This window comes from Lethenteron reissneri, chromosome 47, assembly GCF_015708825.2.
Source record: "Lethenteron reissneri isolate LAM-NWPU_2019-01 chromosome 47, ASM1570882v1, whole genome shotgun sequence".
Classification (NCBI taxonomy): domain Eukaryota; kingdom Metazoa; phylum Chordata; class Hyperoartia; order Petromyzontiformes; family Petromyzontidae; genus Lethenteron; species Lethenteron reissneri.
The window spans coordinates 8242886-8256349 of record NC_083825.1 but is presented as its reverse complement, the minus strand read 5'-3'; the positions used below and the strand labels follow the sequence as shown (position 1 = coordinate 8256349).

Below are 13464 nucleotides of genomic sequence, written 5' to 3'. Positions count from 1 at the left end.
CTCTCTCGCTCTCTCTCGTTCTGCACGCAGCTCTCTCCATCCCCTCTCTCCATCCTCTCTCTCCCCTCTCTCCATCCTCACTCTGCCCTCTCTCCATCCTCTCTCCATCCTCTCTCTCCCCTCTCTCCATCCTCTCTCACCTCTCTCTCTCCCCTCTCTCTCCATCCTCTCTTTCCACACTCTCCATCCTCACTCTCCACTCTCTCCATCCCCTCTCTCCCCTCTCTCTCCCCACACTCTCCATCCCCTCTCCATCCCCTCTCTCCCCACTCTCTCCATCCCCTCTCTCCATCCCCTCTCTCCCCACTCTCTCCATCCCCTCTCTCCCCACTCTCTCCATCCCCTCTCTACCCTCTCTCTCCATCCCCTCTCTCCCCACTTTCTCCATCCCCTCTCTCCCCACTCTCTCCATCACCTCTCTCCCCTCTCTCCCCTCTCCCCACTCTCTCCACTCTCTCTCCCCTCTCTCTCCCCACTCTCTCCATCCCCTCTCTCCCCACTCTCTCCATCCCCTCTCTACCCTCTCTCTCCATCCCCTCTCTCCCCTCTCTCCCCTCTCCCCCCTCTCTCCACTCTCTCCATCCTCTCTCTCCCCTCTCTCTCCATCCCCTCTCTCCCCACTCTCTCCATCCCCTCTCTCCCCTCTCTCCCCTCTCCCCCCTCTCTCCACTCTCTCCATCCTCTCTCTCCCCTCTCTCTCCATCCCCTCTCTCCCCACTCTCTCCATCCCCTCTCTCCCCTCTCTCCCCTCTCCCCACTCTCTCCATCCCCTCTCTCCCCACTCTCTCCATCCCCTCTCTCCCCACTCTCTCCATCCCCTCTCTCCCCTCTCTCTCTCCCCTAGCTGCACTCACAGCATTCGCTCATGACGCAACCCGAATTCCGCGGTGCTTCAGCCGACGTCGTCATGGCAACGCGAACGCGGGATGATGTGTCCGCGTTGGCTCCAGGAGCGTCGCGTGTTTGAGACGAAAGCGCACAACACACAACACACAAAAATCAACGCTCGGACGACGACGACGACGGTGGTTGCGGACGAGAGACAATTCCACCCCCCCAAAAAAAGCAATCCACGTTTTTATTTCCACCGTCATCTCAAGTTTTTTTTTTAAGCGCCGCGACCGCCTTCTCGTAAGCTTAAGCCGTTCGTCGTTAACGGTGCTCTGTTGGGGGTAAGCACTTTACGTTCAGTATCTGTTGTTGTTGCCGAGGCTGCTGCTGCTGCTGCTACTGCCGCTATTGTTGATGTCGTTGTTGCTGTTGATGTTGTTGTTGTTGTTGTTGCCGAGGCTGCTGCTGGCTGTTGTTGTTGATGTTGTTGCTGTTGTTGCTGCTGCTGTTGTTGCCGCTGCTGTTGTTGTTGCTGCTGCTGCTGTTGGTTGCCGAGGGCTGCTGCTGCTACTGCTGTTGTTGTTGTTGCTGCTGCTGTTGTTTGCTGCTGCTGCTGTTGTTGCTGTTGTTGCCGCTGTTGTTGTTGTTGCCTGTTGTTGTTGCTGCTGTTGTTGTTGTCGAGGCTGCTGCTGCTGTTGTTGTTGATGTTGTTGCTGTTGTTGCTGCTGCTGTTGTTGCCGCTGCTGTTGTTGTTGCTGCTGCTGCTGTTGTTGCCGAGGCTGCTGCTGCTACTGCTGTTGTTGTTGTTGCTGCTGCTGTTGTTGCTGCTGCTGCTGTTGTTGCTGTTGTTGCCGCTGTTGTTGTTGTTGCCGCTGTTGTTGCTGTTGCCGCTGTTGTTGCTGCTGCTGTTGTTGTTGTTGCTGCTGCTGTTGTTGTTGTTGGGCAAGTGCAACCGAATGGGCTGCCACTTTCAGCGCGTGTGCATTGCCCTGCGGTCATTTTGCGCGTCCACGCCGATGAGCCTGATGGAACACGATACACACTTGTATCTGTTGCCACGTCCTGGTATCATTATTCATGTTTTAATGTCCCGCGTTGTCTCCCCCACGTATGGCAACGTATTCCCAGTCAATGTTGAGGCACTGGGCCCAACGTTGCCATGTGGTTTGAAAGCGTGGTACCAACGTTGGCACGACGTTCCACATTTGCTTGGTTTGCCAGGGAGATCTTGTCTCTTGCCTCTCACAAAATGGGATCTCAAAGGTTTACAATGTGTTGATGTGTGTTAAATTATTCACTTCTACTGGGAGTTCGTTTCGGTTATTTTGGGAGCTTAATACGCATCATTCATGACACTTGTTGATTGCAAAATGCCGCACGGGATTTGTACTTTTCATTCCATCAAATTTTCAGATTAAGGTATATACACTTAATATAGTTCTAATGAAATTGTCTTTAAAAAACTGTTAAAATTATAACAATTTTAAGTGGGTGGCTGATTGGCATTTGAACAGATAAGCATTGCCTTTAATGGTGATGGATGATGGATGAAAGAGGCCACATGTCTGAGACTGCAGCTTAAATACATTTCATTATTGATTCTAAACAGAGTGCGGAATTAGTACTGTACATGCGTATCACTCTATTGGCAAACGAATTAATTCACACTGATGGACAGCAGAAGTCATTTCATTTTTATGGCATCCTCTTCCATCTGCTCTGAACTTAATTTGCTTTTTAACATAGCCCTCCTCCGTGTGTGTGTATACCGGCTTTTTAATCGCATGTTGTTCGTTACGATGCGCGACATCACTTCCCAAATATGCTCCCAGTAAGTGCATGCAGCGAAACGTCGGACATCGTGCCAAACCACGTGTGATGCAACCCGATAGCACACCGGACAGCAACACGGCACAATCATAAAAAACCCTATACAGCAGTTTGATGTATTAACACTCTTAAAAAGCATTTCACCTGGATTTACAGATGCGATCATATGAAAAGAACATTGTCATAATACTGGACTGTCATTGCACTCAGTGTCATTATAAGCGCTTCCGGAGGATTCTGTGTCGCTAAGTATGCACATTTGTGATTCAAACTGGGACTGAGCTGCAATCAAAACACTCGCACAAAAGGTTTACATAAACAATTAAAGAATAGCTTCGGTGATTTATTCTCCACACAAATAAAACATCCGTGCTCTACAGCAGTGAGTCTTCAGGGTGTGCACAGGCGTGTACTTGTGTGCACACATATCTGTGAGTATTGATTGCTAATGACTTCAGCGTTAATCATTTTAACAGCGAGCTATGCATCTACACCAGCGGTCGGGAACCTATGGCTCGCGAGCCATATATGGCTCTTCCAGTGACGGCATATGGCTCCCAGACAATTTTGAGTTGAAAAAAAATTTAATAATAAAAAAATCAGTTTGGAACTGATTTTAAAATACTTGTGATATTGCTTAATAATACCGTGTCATTTTAAAGTAAACAGAAATTAGTTTTGAAGATAAATTTCACGGGTCACGCCTGCATGAAGCTCAACCTCACCACGTATGAACCAGACTACAAGGCCATCAGCAAAACCATGCAGCACCAGAAGTCGCATTAAAAGTAAGACATATTTAATGTATTATACGTTAAAAATACTATATGGCTCTCAATGAAATATATTTTGAAATATTTGGCTTTAATGGCTCTCCCAGTCAAAAAGGTTCCCGACCCCTGATCTACACACTCGGCCACAGTAGGTAGCGGTCATTCATTTGTTTGTGTTTAGTTTGTTGTCCTTCCCTCCCCCCCGCATCTCCGATTAGCACGGTTGTCTATGTACGGTACTAAAGAAGTTCAACATATAACATGCACATGCAATGCTTGCTCCAGACGTCAACGTTTGCATTCCGGTTATAGTGATGCCTTATTCTCCAGATTATGAGACACTGAAAATGAATATTGACCCCATTATTCTGCCTGGTATCATGAAAGTTATACAAATCTGGTTACAAACACACGCAAATTATAAAACCCACCCCTGATGTTTGCTTTAAAATCTAGGGGGGAAATATATATTCTAATCCAGATGATACGGTGATCACAATTTACAACGCTTTGTCAATCCATGGCTGGATGAGATTGACCATACTTCACCGCACTGGACAGTGCAGGTTGGTGAAGGGTAGGTGCAGGACCAGGTTCAAAAGCCATTCATCGCTGATTGTTCATCGTCGCTGGGTATCGAACTTAGCTCTACGAATTGGCAAGAGCAGTGCACCACCAACCCCGCGTAGGGGGTAGCCGTTGTTCAATACCGATAGTGAACAATAGGCACGGAGGGCTGTTTGCACTTGTCAGAGCCGTGTAGAAATACCAGTTGCAGTGTAACTACTAAGGGCCCGAACACACACATTGAGACCAAGGGCTTCTGTGTTCTGAGTGCTACGATTCTCCACTGTTTATCCAGTGACCCACGTTCAATTCTTTAACGTGCAGATCATTGCCTCTTTGCGTTTGAACTTGGCCTAACTCTCCCCTAAGTCGATGTGGCCTGAAATGAGTCCCACCAGGTGGCTCAGTGGTGGAGCTAGTGGCCCACTATCGAAAGGTTGCGAGTTCAAGTCCCGGTTTGGGGGGGTTAATTCAGCCCATCATCTGAGCGTGTTCGCTAAAATGACTACCGCTTTGTAGGAAAGTCAAAAAGTTGTTGCTCTATGGGTCGACTTGACCCCGCCATAGGAATGTTGAATTTACAACGATGGCTCAGCGATGTAAACAGGAGATGAGCACTGCCATCAATGCTTATTTGAGGGTACCATGGTGGTGAGATGTTCACTACCTCGCCTGGTATGCAGGAGGTCGTTGGTTCGATCCTGACCCTAACCCCTATATATTTGGAGTTTGTATGTTCTCCCCGTGGTCGCGTGGATTTTTCTCCGGGTCCTCCGGTTTTTCCCTCCAAACTTAGAAACACGCATTTAGAATATTTGGCTGCTATAATTTCCACGCGATAAGCCACTTCGTTGAACTTTCATTTGTTGCCAGAATCGCCTCTGATAAAGAGCTATGTAGCTCAGTGGGCTTTGCCTGGTAAAGTAAAATAATATTGCATCGTTTTATTTGAGCAGGAAGTCGCTTGGACGTACGTGGTTCCTCGTCAAAAAATCAGCATGGGAAAGGAAAAATCTGGCTGGGAAAGGTAAAATCTGGCTGGGAAATGTAAAATCTGGCTGGGAAAGGTAAAATCTATACTCTTAGTTTTTTCGGTAAAGTCACGTAGGTTAAAAATGAAATTAAAATTAATAAAAATAAAATGATAAATTTAATTTCATTTTTTACCTACGTGACTTTACCGAAAAAACTAAGAGTATGAATCCTTGCAGTCACGAAAGCTTCAAATCTAGAAAGGTAAAATCTGGCTGGGCCATGCGTGGGTGCTTTCCCCATCAGCTTCCCATGCGTTCCACCGTCCTTAATAGCTACTTGGCACTTGTCCCAAATGGAGTGGGGGGTGGAATCTTTATTGTTTGATGTGTTTATTTATATATTTACTTACCGTGTACTTCTTTCACTCCAGCGTAGCCAACGCATGAGGGAGGTACAGTGCAGCACCAGCTTGGAGGACCATTCACCGAATCAATTGGGAGTCGCGTTACACTCATTGTGGACGCTTTCTTCAGCTCCGATGCCAAGGGGCACACAATTGGCCACTCTTATAAAGAGTGCCACGGGACCCTTAAGTTATTTTCCCTATGGCATGGGCTTAGCACAAAGATTGGACATATGCTCTGCGGAAGGGCCGTGCCCATTGACGGACCCGCTTCAGCCGCACATTTCGACCGTTGAACCCCGGACCCAAAGGTGAGCCGACGCTTAACCTTGCGTGCAGCGTTGGGATTAAAGTGGGAAGCTTTTTGCGGTTCATACAAAGCAGCCATTCAGTGAGATATCTGATATCCCGATAAAGGTCGGCCCGGTGGTCCTGCTGTTCCGCTCTTCGTGTTGTGAACAGTTGATTCCGCTGGGACACCGCGTATCGTATCGTGTGCTCTTGTACTCATCAGTGGCTTGGTTGCATCACAATCCATTTCTCAGATGTGAAAAGTTTGATTGACCCTGCGACAAATAATATTTGCAGGGCATTGTAAGAACCCATGGCCCTCATGTGCAATAAAGGGCTTAGTCAAGTGACTTCAGCAATACCTCTGTAACATCATCTTCCATGGCTGTCCTCTGACACATGGCGATGATACACTGCGAGCTGCAGAGTTCCAAATGGAAATATCTGCATGATGTTGTCAACGGCTGAATTGGAGTATAATTGGAAGTGAGCAAAAACGTACATGAAAATACAAAAATGTAAGTGTGGGAACTTTGCAATGCATGAGTGGCAGAGCAAAATAAAGAAATAAACCGATAGCACTTATTGATTGGGCCTCTTGGGACACAGAGGCTTGCCCCCCAGAGCGTGTACTTGCAGCCTGCTGTTGATCAGGGCCCACTTTAAAATACCCACCAACGGAGGAGGCAGCTAACCTGGCGAGGTGAGAACTGTTTGTCAGTGCGGGGAGCTCGGGTTACTTGGAGCCCCGTCTGGGTGATATTTTTACGAGCGGAGTTCGGGAACCGAGGGTAGGACAGTCGATCACCCACACGGTTTGGTGGTGTTGCACCCGGGGCGCGATCACGGCTGTTAAATGTGAACCCGCGAGGCTCCGCTGGGGGTTTGCTCGCTTTCTTCCACGCTTTGACGGGGTTTGCCCATTTCTCGAGCGCGTGTGATTACATTTTTTTTGGAGCATCTTGAGTGAGCAGTGCTGCGCCCCCCACCCCCTCTCTGTCAATTCTTCTGCTGTCATAATTGCTGTTGGAACACAAAGAGAACAAATGAATGAGTCAATTTGTACGGTATTTTCCATCACCATGCGTACATTGATCGATCCACTGCTGGATTAAGGCTTCCACAAGCCATTTCCATCTGTTGCGATCGTGCGATGGCATGCGACGCGCGTGTAATTATGAAATCATGTTTATTCAAATCCACCGATGCGAACAACTCTTGCTTAAATGTTACCTGTGCCATAATTATTGTTCCAGAAAAGAAAAGTGGCACGGAGTTTTAAAAAAAAATTAGTTCGTCAAATTTTTTACAAGAGACGTCGCGTTAAGGGTGGCTGGAGCAGCGTATTGGCTCTTTGCCTGAACTCATCGGCAAGTTTGCTATTTTAGTGGCTCTCCAAAAATAGGGCAGAACTATGCTTCTCGTTTTTTTTTTGCTCCATCGCAGCAACACCTAATACCGGACCTTTGTCTCCCCACATATAACATGGTTGTTATATATATACTGGTTTAGTTTTTGGATAAGCCACATATTTGTTACTCCGTTTTGTGTTATTTACTCTGTAAGTCTATTCCCCCCCCCCCCCCCGAACTGCACAGTGTGTTCAGTCAGGGTAAGTGGTGCCACCTTGTGTGCCCTGCTATCTTCAATACAACCATCGCCATTCAGTGCCACAATTACTGCCGTGGTTTTGTGCTGGCCCAGTGCCAAAGACAACATTGTGACAAGAGAGATGATTTAGCTGTACACCTCACGTGAAAAATAGGGCACGCATTCATAGTCTGTGAACCCAAGCATTGTTATTATGTGCACCTATTCCAAATACTATACAGTACCATACAATGTACAGAAAATTGTCATAGTGTTATATTGTTAAAATAATTCATGGGAAGTATGCATCTGTCTTGGCAGTCCTGTGTTTTGTCTCTCTCTCAAATTTAGCAATCTTTGGAAGAACGTAATCAACCAGGTAAAGTGTTAACTGTTGTGTTAGCCGACTCTCTGTGTTGCATTGCATTGCATTTCTAAGTTTACTAGGTTTGTTTTCTCATTCATTCATACCTGATGATGGTTGCTTGTGTTGTAATCGAAACGTCGTATTCTATATTAATTTTATTTTCATTCTACGTGACTTTACCGAAAGAACCAAAGAGTAAGTCCTGGGCATGTAATATAAACTCCACGTTCCTATGGCAGGGCTCAGTCTATGCTGGATACAGCCAGTACAATGAAACTCCTATTATTCAGGATGATGTGGAGGTCACTATTGGCAGATCCTATTGTCCGCGCTTATCTGTAAAAATGATTCCTTAAATCTTCAAATTCATTTGCAGATAAAAAGGACAGTGGAGCACGGTGGGATTTTTGCAACGCATGATACCAAAGTCAATTTAACACGTAGCAGGCTTTCGCGACCAATATTATTCATAATATAGGTTTTTGGGTCAGATCGCGTTATTTATAAATGTGTCGTAACCCTCCACCACCCGACACGGCCAAACAGTAAAAAATGTGTCACGTTTTCAAAGGACAAATTAATTGACTTATTTAGCCCACCGGTGTGCTAACGAAGTCAATTAATTTGTCCTTTGAAAACGTGACACGTTTTTTACTTTTTGGCCGTGTCGGGTGGTGGAGGGTTACGGCACATTTATTAATAACGCGATCTGACCCAAAAACCTTTATTATGATTGATACCAAAGATTTCACTTAAATTTCCCAGCCACGGTTCACATGAGTAAATTTATCGAGTGATATATTAATCGGTACTGGGACTGTCCTTCAGCAATCTGCACTGGCCATGAAAGTGAAGTCTGGTGAAACAACCTCCATGACCGAGGTGGCGCAGAGGTCGCAAACGGGTTTTGATTCCTTACCCGTACCCGTACCCGGCCGCACCAGGGTCGCAATCGGGTACCCGTACCCTACCCGATACCCGGCTACCCGTACCCGGCCGGGTATCAGGGAGGGTACGGGTACGAGTACCCGATTGCGACCTCTGGAAAGAAGCCACGTTGCAGGCGCGGGTGGGTTGATTCTAGGAACTTGAATTGTGAGAAGAGACAAGACGTTGGGAAATTAGTGACAAACGGTTACTCACCAGTGACTCACGGCCTACCCGTATCTGTACCCGGCCGCACCAGGGTCGCAAACGGGTACCCGTACCCGGCCGGGTACGGATAGCCGGGTATCGGGTAGGGTACGGGTATCGGGTACTCGGTTGCGACCTCTGAAGTGGAATGAGGAGGCCTCCATCCAGCAGTGGATTCACAAAGGGTCTGTAAATATACTCTTGTGATTGGATGAATTTACCGCACGACTCCTCCTTCCTCTTGTCCGTGATACATGAGCAGATAACAGGATGAAATGCTACCGATTCTGGGTGCTTTAAATAAACATGCATATAGCGGAATGCACTTTCCCTGCTTGTCACCTTATCTGTGAAAAAATATACGGATAATAGGAGTGTTGACCGATTGATTAAAGGCCACTTATAATAGGAAGAGGAGGTTATAGGTTTGACGGATGAGAGCAGTTTCACTGTTGGGCTTCTAAACAAGTGGTTGGGGCATCCCAAGGCGCTACTTGTTTTAGCGATCCCAGAGGGATGGTCAGCTGAATTAACCCTGACCCCGGTTTGAAGGCGTAACCTTGTGGCTGTGAGCCCCAACCAATTCATAATCTACTTTGTTGAGCTATCATTTGTGGCGAGGTCGCTTTTGAAAATTAAGTGAATACCTCAGTGAGATTTGTCTGGTAGGATGGTAATGGTTCAGTGTTGTATTTGTACGTGTTTCGGTGATTTGTTTACCTTCATTGTTCTTTGCACTCATATTGTGTTTTTGTATTGTTTGTCGTTGTAACTTTCTTACCCACCCCGACTGGACATCTGTACAAAAGAGCTTGATAGCCCATCGGATTCCTCCAGTATAAGTAACATATTCTGATTCTGTTTTGCAGCGAGCCATCCGCAACCATCCTGAGGTGTGCCGTACGTACGGACGAGCCGATTGCAACAGTGCTACCGCGCGTCTCAAAACAAATTACATAATTCACGCGCACATGCCCCTTGCCGCGGGTATCAAACCGATATTTTTAATTCTGGAACATAACCAACCGCGCTAAAGTGCGAAACCAAATTTAACGCGATGGGGATTTTTTTATTTTTACGCAGTCGGTGACTTGGCTGTGACCGTCAACGAACTAAACTTGAGAACTTCGACTCCATGATCTCAGTGGCCCTGGCTCACTCTTCTGACCAATGTATCCACCTCGTATGTAATCGTTTTTGTTTTTGTAATCATTTAAATAATTGAGCAGAAATATTCCCGCCGTCACTTGTCCACGCGTACGTACAGTTTCACGTCGGCCACGTTATTCTCTGACCTTGGGGGCATCTTGACATTTCCCCATCATAAACTCAACAATTACCAGAAAGCAATTAGAATATCCGCATGTGGCATGTTAGTCTTATACGGCATTAGCACATCGAAAATAAAGTTGCATTTATAGCCTCGTTTAATCTCTTGCCCTTGGGCATGTCGGTCGGTCTTTAAAGGTCCAGAGTATTTATTTTCATTTTACCCAGCTCTGCCTTGGTCCCTGTCATTCACAGCATCCTGGGTCCTGTAGATGTTGTTGCGCTTTGACACAGCTGTACCACAGCTGTTGTCAGTTGGCTATTTGCATGCACCGCATGAGCTTGCCCTTGCCCTTCCTGTGGAGATGATGCTTGTACTGACAGCTGTGTGAATCCACGCGGCCAGACGCCCAGGCCTTGCGTCGATAAACCGCACTCAACAAATGAAGACAGAGATCCCCCTTGACAAACTATTAGGGAGGGCGAGTGCTGTTAGTGAGCAACTAGTAAGGCTGGAGCATTGTGGCCAGCGCCATGCAAAGCCACGTATGTCTTCCCAGTGCGAATGTTTAAGCACGGCACCAAGGGACGGTTAAGATATCACTCGCCACTGATGTGACCGTGGCTGGGAATCAAACTCAGGTCTGACCGGGGTTCGTATCACTATAATCACTCTCTTGCCACTCCACGCTTGTAACGTTCTTACCCCGTGCCCCTACTGGACATGTGTGAAAAAGAGCTTAATAGCTCATCGGATTCCTCGGGTATAAATAAATATTCTGATTCTGTACGTGTGCATTGCAGCAAGTTCACATACCAACTTGTGCAGCTTTCAAATGCCACTGGCTGCCAAGTAATAGTTGACATTGTGGTCAAATTGCATTAATCAAAACATAAGACAGAAAGCCCCAGAGCCGCATACCGCCCGTATCAATATTGAGAATCGGGTTTTGGTTTTATAAGGGTGCTCATACGCCTAAATGTTATTTGAAACTGGTTTGGTCAAAATTGTTGTGGGTTTGTGAGTTGGCTACATTTGCGCGGGATCCGATTTCCAATGACATTGTCTCCTCTGCTATTGATTGTTGTTTACCGTAATTAATATTCTGGGGAATGCCTGGTGATTGTATCAAATATATGCTGTCGTTCTTGGTGACATGTTGCTTTAAAACATGTAGATATATTGTGTAAGCATTTCAAACACGAGGCAAAACAATTGCAAAAACAATAGGTTAGAGCAGGGGTCGGGAACCTTTTTGACTGGGAGAGCCATAAAAGCGAAATATTTCTAAATATATTTCATCGAGAGCCATATAGTATTTTTAACGTATAATAAATTAAATATGTCTTACTTTTAATGCGACTTCTGGTGCTGCGTGGTTTTGCTGATGGCCTTGTAGTCTGGTTCGTACGTTGGTGAGGTTGAGCTTCATGCAGGCGTGACCCGTGATATTTATCTTCAAAACTAATTTCTGTTTACTTTAAAATTACACGGTATTATTAAGCAAATATCACAAGTATTTTAAAATCAGTTCCAAACTGATTTTTTATTTTTTCAACTCAAAATTGTCTGGGAGCCATATGCCGTCACCGGAAGAGCCATATATGGCTCGCGAGCCATAGGTTCCCGACCGCTGGGTTAGAGATTGAAATAGTCTAACTTGAGCCCATAGCAGTGTAAATCGTTGCTAAATACTTTTTGAAAACCAATTTTGCTCTGTACAAAGCAACAAATAACAACCTGTGAACACATTCGTCATTAGTACTTACCTAACTAGGAAAACTACATTTATTTATTTTCTTTTTAGGGCTATGTTTTTTTACAAATGAGCGTAGGGAAGGGGAGAGGGATTGGGGTCAGAGTGGGATGGACCAAGACCACAGAGCTTCATGGCTCATGGGGACAGAGACCCAGGGCTCTCGTACTGCTCCTGGGCCAGACCTGGGCCAGCACATGGCCCAGAACTGAGCCGGCACAACTTAGTTGCTGGTGGTTGTGGAAACGAGGCACATGTGCCATTCCAATCCCGGTTCCACTGGCACTCGACCAGCGGACACCTGACTTGCTTGCATGATTGATACAGCGTTCGGAGGCAGGGGGTAGGTGTGATCTTTCAGCGAACTCAATCGCGTGCCACTCAGCGGGAGAGTGAGAAAGGGGAGCTTAATAGTTCATCGGATTCCTCGGGTGGGGTGCGAGGATTCGGGGGTGACGGAATATGAAACGGGAGGCCTGTAGGTAGGCCCCCGTTGCGTGAGTGCGTGCTACGCGCGCGTGTATTTTTGTGTTGTTGGTTTTAACCTTTGAGACATTGTCGGTGTTGTGTGTGCGTGTGAGCGAGCATTGAAAAATATAGGATTTTACTCTGCGTCATCTCGATGCAAAAAATGTGTATGTATAAAAAGGTCAATTTAAATGTATACGTATTTTCGTTAAGCTGATACCGATATAAAGATCACGATTTATCTTACACATCGTTATTTAAACAAAGAAATAACAATATATGTTTTTCTCTCTTGTTCAGAGTGCGTTATTTTATATTTCATATCTTTGTTATTTTTCTTCATTCAAGTTATATCTCTCTGTGCATGCCAGCCAGTTTATGGCTGTCACTGTCATCGTGGCTCAGCACACTTCGCGACAGTGAGCCAAGTTCAATGCCAGGCATTGCTCAACCTTTGACACGTGTCCGAACCTGGCCTGTGCCTCACCTAGGTCGACTCAGCTTGAAATGAACATTCGGTGCAAATGTGTCCACACCGTCGCTGGAAAGACATAGAAGGTTTGGGCGGAGTGCCGCAGGTTAGACCCCGGTGTCTTACCAGGGATTGAACATACGCTTTGGTTCTTTCGGTAAAGTCACATAGATAGAAAATTTATAGATCACGACGTTTCGATTGCAACACAAGCAACCGTCATCAGGTGAGACAAACACAGCAGAATAACTGCTGAGGCTGGAGAAAGAGCTGCTGTAACAAGATGTTCTATAGGCTTGAGATGACGACGGTTGCTTGTGTTGCGATCGAAACGTCGTGATCGATTAATGATCTATTAATTTTCTATCTATGTGACTTTACCGAAAGAACCAAAGAGTATGGAATCATGCATTCACGAAAGCTTCAAATCAAGGGATTTAACACTTATGGTGGAGTGCAATATTCATGTTTGGGAGGCATTAGGAGCGGGTGCAAGAATTGAAAAAAAATCCTTGTTAGGCATTAATTTCACACTCGTGGGGTGTGATGGGTTGCGATGTATAAATCACTGGTTGCATAATAATCATCCCCTTCGCGTTCTATGCTGCCCTTAATCGGCACTCATGAGCAACACTCGCCATGAGAGTCTACAAGATAAAGCTATGGATCGGTGTCTTTGTGCGTGAGCGTTTGTGTTTGTATGCATGCTAGAGGTCGACTCAGCCTTAAGTAAGTAC

At 46.0% G+C, this 13464-nt stretch overlaps 1 protein-coding gene across 2 annotated transcripts in view; it reads left to right on the top strand.

The window, feature by feature from the left end:
• Nucleotides 1-13464, top strand: part of LOC133354450 (sorbin and SH3 domain-containing protein 1-like) — a 199536-nt gene that overhangs the window by 14368 nt on the left and 171704 nt on the right. Inside the window, exon 1 of one of the 2 annotated variants that reach the window (XM_061571284.1) lies at nucleotides 913-1172. The exons of the other annotated variant lie outside the window; for it this stretch is intronic. The gene's annotated coding sequence lies outside the window, so the exon portion shown is untranslated. Of the gene's footprint in view, nucleotides 1-912; nucleotides 1173-13464 lie in introns of those variants that run through there. 2 annotated transcript variants of the gene reach the window in all.